Below are 7,960 nucleotides of genomic sequence, written 5' to 3'. Positions count from 1 at the left end.
GCGCCGCTCAGGCTCTCTTGCTGACCCTGACCAGAACCACGCCTGCACCAGCTTCCTGCAAGAGAGCTGCAGGTCTGCCGGGCTGAGGAGGCACCTCTCAGGGAGGGTCACACCCAGGCTGGGAAGGGAATGAAGCAGCCAGGCCGTTAAGTGCTTCCTGACTTGACTGGGGTGCCACAGCCCCATTCCCCAGAGTTCCCCCTGTCCCGCCCCCAGTGCAGCTTCGGGATCGTGCCCTGGCCTGACATGCAGCTGGCCAGCTCACTTTCAAAGCTACAGTGCAGAACTGGCCAGTCCAACTGAGGGAGAACTGGGACCCAGGATGGCCTGGGGGCCCTGGAAGCCAATAGATCTCCCTTGGCTTTTCCAGATCCTGACTCCAGTGTCTGGGATCCTTCCTGCACTGCAGATGCCTGGCTGGGCTCAGTGGGGTCAAACCTCTGGTGACTGGTTAGGAGGGAGCTGGACAGGCCCCCAGGGTCAGAACTAGGAGCAAAATTAGAGTCTCTGGAGCTGGGCACTGAGAGGCAGGACAGTGCATGTTCCCTCTCCAGCAGGTGGAGGCCAGCTTTTTGGGAACCTGGCCATGTTTCCATTCCTGTGTCAGTACAAGGCCACATGAGTGGGTCTGGGGTGACATAATCAGAGGTGTGGGGCATTAAGATCCTGATTCTGGGGTTCTCAGGGGTTGCACAGGGAGGCAGAGGCCTCTGAACCCCCTAATGCCCGAGGTAGCAAAGGCACCTTCAGCACTGATGCTCTGGTCAGTCCTCATGGGGAAGCCAGTATGGGTGCTCTTAGGGCTACCTCAGGGCAGTCAGGGACCATCCCTAGCCATTTCCATCTGAGGTCCCGCCACATCTTGTCTATGGCCTTCTCTCTGCCGTGTATGTTCATGTCTCCTGTTCTGATGGACACGACTCTTCCTTTCCTGTCTCCTGTCCTCATTCTCACTGTCACGCTCAGTTTTTAATTAGCTAATGCATTTTCAGAGAATGTCATCATGAGCCCTTTCTGGCAAGTTCTCCCTGTGGTCTGTCTCAAATCTCTCCTCCAAAGCAGCCCACATCCCTATTCACCCCCTAAAGGGGAAGAAGGCAGCTGTGGGTGTCCCCCTGACTGTCACAGCTCTGTCTGGTGCCACCCTGTCTCCCTCTCTTTCCTTGTGTTTACCTTTCTTTCCTCTTCAGAGTTCCAAAACTGTTTCTATGGCTTAAAACAGGTAAAACGCTAAAATAATCCCAATAGTGAAACACTATAGGTTAGATAGCTGGAAGAACTTCCGGATAGCCCAGGAGAGTGTGGGTCCCGGAGGAAAGTGGTCTCTGGGTTAAAGCCCCCCTCCCAGTTCCTTCCTGCCACTCACTTTCCACACTGTAAGGATCCTTGGCCTCCATCATAAGTGCTGGCAAGGGTACAAAGCTCCTGGTCTCCTCAGGGCCCCACCAATTCTGCAGGCATCCTGCCCTGCCCTTGCCCTTCGTCTCTGTTCTAGGACTTGTATGCTCTCCATCTACTCAGTCATCACCTCAGGGCCAGCCTACGGGGTGCCTGGGAGAGCCACATGTGTGGGGAGACCTGAATGGGGGTATGTGCCTGTGGATTCGGTAGTGTGGGAGGCTGAGCATGCCTGAGAGGTTCTCACCCAGAGCTTCAGCCTCTGGGCTCTGCTCCACCTTGACCCTAGGCCAGGCTGTGTGTGTGTGGGGAGGGTGCATGATGAAATTACCAGCAGGGCAGAGATATAGAGGGGTAGAGCCCATTGCCCTTGTGGCCAGTATCTGAGCCCTTACCCTCACCACATGCCGAAGCTTTTTGTTGTTGCTGTTGTTGTTTTGTTTTTTTGAGACAGTTTTTCTGTGTAGCCCTGGTTGTCCTGGAACTCACTCTGTAGACCAGGCTGGCCTCCAACTCAGAGATCCACTATCCTCTGCCTTCTGAGTGCTGGGACTAAAGGATTGCACCACCACACCAGGCTTCCACATGCTGATGTCTTAACACAGTAGGCCAGATATGATAGTTTCAGCTGGTAATTTCATCATTTGACAGAAACAGGAGGATTGCAGCGAGTCTGAGGCCAGCAGCTCCTCCCTCCTCCCCTCTCAGTCTCTCCCAGCAGGGCTGGGGTCACATGTGTGCCCCACCTTGCGGGAATCATCCAAAATCAATTTGATCTCTTTGGAAGGAAGAGGAAATTGAAACCTAAAGGGAGATGTGCCAAGGTCTGGTAGCTATGAGAACCCAAGGTGCTAAGCTGTGTCTCCACTCGGGGTTGACCAGCCACGGGGCTCACATAGCAGCAGCCTCCCTGCTCACACAGGCAGCGCCACCCGTCCTGTCCCGAGTGGCCACAAGGGGGCTCTGGGGCCAGGCTTTTTCCTCCTTTTGGCTGGTGCTGTGAGAAGCCCTGCGACGCGACGCCAGCACACTGAGCTTCTTTGCACCTCGGGTTACCCCAGCTCCTGCCTCTATAGCTGCCACTGAGGGGCCCACACCAACCCGGACGCTGCCAGACCCATGCAGACTTTGACTTCATTTTCCTATTCCAGAATTCCTCCCATGTCTCAGTAAGTCCTTCCAGTTGTCTACCCTCCATTTCAACTGCAACTGAGGGAGAGAGAGGTGGTGGATACTGCTTCCTCATCACTACCCTCCTGGTGCTCCTCCCTTGCCCTCAGCGGCGACCTCCTTTTCCGAAGTCTTCCAACTTCCACTCTCCCACCCACGACTAAAAGCTATTCTTCTCTTCCCCCAGAGCACTAGAGCTCTGACTCTGCTTTGTCATTGCTGAGCCTCGAAAACAGAGTATCAGGAAAGATGTAAGCTAGGTACCGGAAGGACTTCCTCACAGGGCCACGAGCTACAGGGTTTGGCGAACTGAAGGAAGCTGAATACAGGAAAGCGGCTTGTTCCTCTGGAGCCAGGCTCTGGCTCTGCGGGGTCAGGGAGAGTATTCTGTGACCCACAGGACCCACCTACATTCTCTCGGGAAGCAGAGGGGTAGTGGCAGTCCAGTTACCTGCACTGAGCTTCTTTGAGCCTGGGACAACCATGGACACGCCGGCGCCACAAGCGCCTTAGCCCTCTGCCAGGGTCAGAGGAAGGAAGCGGCTTCCTCAGTCACTCGGTGTGCCCTGGAGGCCCAGACGGTCAGATAGAGGCCAGCAGCCTTCTAAGCTGGTGTGAGCAGGCCTGCTTGAGCCCGGGAGTTACAAAGCCACACAGCCGGCGGGGCACCCAACTCTCCCAGCGTGCAGGTGACAATCCTCTGCCGCCCCTTTTCCTTCCAAGGTCAGGGATAGGGCAGGAGAGAGATGCATCCATTTCTCAGGCAGAAAAACTGGCTAGGTCTTTGGGGTGGTTCGCGCCTGGAGGATCACGGCAAGTTCCAGGACAGCGGAGGCCACACTGTGAGACCCCCATCATGCAAAGCTCAAACCAAACCAAACCGAAAAACCAGGGCAGGAGTGACCAGGCCCAGATGGATCTTCGCCAGCCGGGGTCAAGGCTCTCTCCTCCCTGACTCCGCCCTCCACCGGCCCAGCCCCTAGAGTTCCGCCCTCCCTCCCGGCCCCGCCTCTTCTCTTCTTGCTTTGGGTTCTCTGCTCCTCTTACTTCTGCGCCTCCCCAACCCACTCTCCCCACGGAGCCCTAGTTTCTCGATGTTTCTCTCCACCTGGCCCTGCCCTTTCATGCTTCCTAGTGAGAAGAGACCATTTGGGAAACTAGGAAGCATCCCTCGCGCGCCCGAGACCTCAGCCCGGTCCTGGCTCCCTTGGCTGCTATCCCTTCCTGACCTCCTCTTGGGTGCTCCCCTGCTCGGTGGCTTGCAATGCTAAGGAGATCTGAGCTGCATCTCTAAGCAGTGTGTTCCCGGGCGGTTGCACAGGGATGTGCGGCCCCTTCCTTGGCGCTGAAGGTAGTGGTGTTGAGGAGGAGCGTCAGGGAAGGCTTCCCAGGGGGTGTGACTGTTGAATGGGTTTTGAGGGATGCGCTGGAGTTTACCAGGTTTGTAGGAGGCGTGCGGGGAAGGCAGTCTACTTGAGAGACCACCGTGGGTGGGTCTATAAGCTGTGCAAGCTCTGTGCCGTCCTTTGGTGACAGGCCAGACCAGGACACTTTTAGAGGGGCCTTTCAGCAGGGAGAGGCCAGCATCTGAGGCTTGTGTAGCCAGAGAAAGCTTCATGGAAGAGGCTGGCTGCGGTGGAGCTAAACTGTGTGTGTGTGTCGTGGGGAGCCAGGTACGGTCATAGAGGATCTGAGACCGCTTGATAGGGGTCCTGGGGTCCGGGTGGCTTTAATCTGCACACGGGGGGGGGGGGGAACTTGTGCAGCCCTGAGCAGTGACTCTCCTAGGCTCCATGGGGCGTCTTTTTCTCGCCTGCCCTTCCTCACCTCTCCAGGGCCACCAGGGCCTTGCTGAAGTCCAAGGCGGGGGTGGACTGCAGAGTCCCAGGGGAGGAATGGGAACTCGGACATGCAAATGAATGCAAACGGCGCGCCGGCCACACCCACCCTCTGGGCCTTGATGAGCCACACCCGCGCTTCCCAGCCAGAGCCTGGCGGGATCAGAGCCCTCGGCCTGCTCCAGCCCAGAACGTGCCTTGCGCCCTCCTGCACTGGCGGAGTCCGGGGCGATGTCTGCTTCCCTGAGCCAGGGCGAAGGGCAGGCTATGAGGCGCTGGGATGACCAGGGTCACAGACAGGGGAGACAGGAGGGTGGGCACGATGAGCTCGGAGACTGGAGAAGGACCCGCAGGAAAATGACAGGGATGCAGACTCGCAGCACCCAGGGACCCGGGCCACATTCCTGCAGAGCCCTGAGTGACATGGGCAGGCGGGAGGGCTAGCTCACGTGCCCGCCGGCGGACGTGCAGCTGTCTCTACTTCTCGGCTGTCTGCCTGTCCCCAGCCACAGTCCCTTTGCCTGTCCAGCGCTTTGTGTGTTTCTCTTTGTCTGCCCGCCTCTCTCCCATCCCCCTTTCTTCCTCCTCTGCCCGCTGTCTGTTGGTCCAGACCTCGCTGTCTGTCCTTGCGCTCTGCCTCCGGGCCCTGGGTCCTGGCCTCTTTTCTTGTTGAGTTTGGGTCTCCATTTCCTCCTTTCTAGGGTGGCCCAGCCTTTTGCCTTCTATCACGTTTGTGAAATTCCAGAGTGTGGGCAGGTGGCTGTACTTGGACTACTCGGGGTTTGTAACAAAGGATGTAATGCATGTGAGAGGCAACATGGCTCTCTTATCTTCCAAGGACAAAGCAAGAAGATGCAGCATGAGGCATAATGGTTAGATATTCAGAAGGACTTTCCCAGAAGGGAGGTGCAGCAAATATTAGAAGAGGTCCACGGAAAGGTTAAATGACCATTACCCTCTCCATCAGGAGGATGGGCCACCAAACCTAGCTGCCCTAAGAAAAGGCAGGAGAGACTTGCACAGGGCACACCCCCTGCTAGACTGCCACCAGCACAAGCTCTCAGGTGGGGACAGGCGCGCGGGCAGCGGCGGTTCCCCACCTCCACCCGGCTTCCTCGCGTCTGCAACTCAGGACCCAGGCCGGCCCCCCGCCGCTCGCCGCGAGATGGCTGCTGGGGACGGAGTGATGTATGGAACACAGATAAAATGTCAGCAGTTCTAAATGGGTCCGGAGATGCAGCCGTTGGGGGCGCGCGGGGTCCCACCCCCCCCTCCTCGCGAGCCCCGCGGCCGGAGCCCAAATGAGGTTTTGAAGAGGAGCCGGCGGGCGGGGCGGCGGCCGGGCGGGGCGGCGGGCGCTGATGTATGGCGGTTTCATAACTTCCTCGGTATTAAAGGCGGGTTCACGCGGAGGGCAGCGCCATCAATCAGCGGCCTCAATGGGCTGGGATCCTCCGCGAGGCGCGCGGCTGCGCGGCCGGGCCGGCGCGGGGGCGCGGGGACCCTGGCCGCACCCAGGAGGATGTGCGGGGTGGCCCGCCCGCATGGGGCGAGGGGCAGGCTTTGAACGTGAAGTTGATCACATGCAAATCGCATGCAAATGTATGCAAGCGAGCTTGGGCTGCGGGGCCCACAGCTCCCGCGTCCTCCCTCCTGGGCGAGGGCTGGGGCTGGTTTGCATCAGGCTCAGCCTGGGGTCTAGGGTGCCTGGGCTCCGCTTCAATCCCAACCTGTAACGGGGTGAGGGTGGGGCAGTTCTCGACGCCATCCTGTCCAAGAGATGTGACCTAAGAGGACAGGGAGGTACTGGGTGGTGGGAGAGGCCACTGGCCCCCTGAGCAAGGAGCAAGAGGTCCCTGTGGCCTGTGATTTGGGCCTGGTGTTCTCTCCAACAGGTGAAGGAGTGCGAGCCCAGGATTCTGACATCCCCTCCTCCCCTGAAGGCTGAGGAGCCACAGAACACAGGTGGCAGACAGGGCTCCTAGGTCTGCCCTGGCACTTAGTTTTTTGACACAATGTCCCATAAATAACAACTCGCTATGTAGCTGAGGATGACCTTGAATGCCTGATGGTCCTGCCTCCACCTCACAAGTGCTGGATTGCAGGTGTGTGGCACCATGCCCACTCTACTATTTTCTTCCTTCATTGCTGGGGGTAGAACCTGGGAACTGAAACCTGCTAAGCCAGGACTCCCCTCTGGGCACCGTCCCAGTCCCGCACAGGGGTTCGCTCTGCATATACTAGGCAAAAGCCCGGCTGCACTCTGAGAGAAGCAAGTGCCAACGTCCAGGAACACACGGGCTGGCAGAGCCATGAGCCCTAAAGCACCAACAGACACACTGAACTATGGCTTCCAAGGGTCGCCAGCCTCGTCCAGGCAAAGAGAGGGGAACTCTTCCAATTGGGGGGAATTGGGCCTTGGGATTTGGGGAATAGGAAAAATTCCAGGCCAGGGACAAGAGTGGTGTGTCACTGAGGATGAGAAAGGATGGGAGGGCTGAGGGTGAGGGGAACCCTGCTCAACGACACACTTCTGTGGTATCAGGTGCAGGAGGAGACTCGGCAGTGATTAGCGATGTTGCTGGCTTCCTTAACACTGTTCTGTTGGCTGTGGAGCAGAGAGGTGAGGAGTGGGAGGGAGTTCAGGGGGTTGGAGGACATCACATGGGACTGGGGCAGAAAAGGGAAGACAGGTCCAGGGAGGCTGTGGGAGAAGGCAGATGGGGTTAAGTGTGGCCTTCAAGAACCATGGGAGGACTCGGTCTTCCTTTGTGACTGGCTGACTGTGGACACAGGCAGGGGTGGGGGAAAGGGTACCAGCTAGCTGGCATGTTGGGTCTCATCTTCCCACTTGGCTTTGTGGCCTTGCTCCTTGGTATATCATCTTTTCTCTTCCTAGTTGCTCAGCTCAGCTCAACTGCAGGAAACATTCTCAGTCTGCAAAATCGAAATCTAACATCCATTTTTCTCACTCTAAGACCTGGGGGTCAGTCCCCCCACCCCAAATGCTGTCTGTCTGATGTCTGTGTGGTCCCCTCAGGGTAACTGCTCTGGACAACTCTAACACCACTCAGACAGATTACCCAGCGTCCTAGCCCCGACATCTCCTACCACTGCATCAAGCCAAATTACTCAGCACCCCCTCCCCCCAGCCCGGGGCTCTGATGAAATCCGATTAGTGAGGAGAGAGCCTCAGTGAGCTGACGGCTCCTCCGATAATTGCTTCCCAAGCAAGCAATGCACATCAGCTGCCCACCCCTCTCCTGGGTACCCAGGCATCCAGAGCCAGGCGCAGAGGACACCTGAGCTGGAAGACTAGGAAGCTGCCACCTCTCTCCAGTTAACTGGGTTTCAACCCAAAAATTGATCTCTGTGGTCTTAGGTTTGAGGGTCAGAGTAAAGCCTTAGCCAATGGAGGCCCATGTTTCTACCTTCTCACCTCTTGGGGGAAATATGCATACCCATTTCTCTGAAGGATAGAGGAAGGCAGACATAGAGACCAGAGGCAAGGAAATGGCTTGATATGAACTCATCTCCCTGTTTCCCTGGTTCTG

This window comes from Peromyscus californicus, unplaced genomic scaffold (genome assembly GCF_007827085.1).
Source record: "Peromyscus californicus insignis strain IS unplaced genomic scaffold, ASM782708v3 Scaffold_20__1_contigs__length_68692818, whole genome shotgun sequence".
In the NCBI taxonomy this organism is placed as follows: Eukaryota; Metazoa; Chordata; class Mammalia; order Rodentia; family Cricetidae; genus Peromyscus; species Peromyscus californicus.
This window is presented reverse-complemented; position numbering follows the sequence as displayed.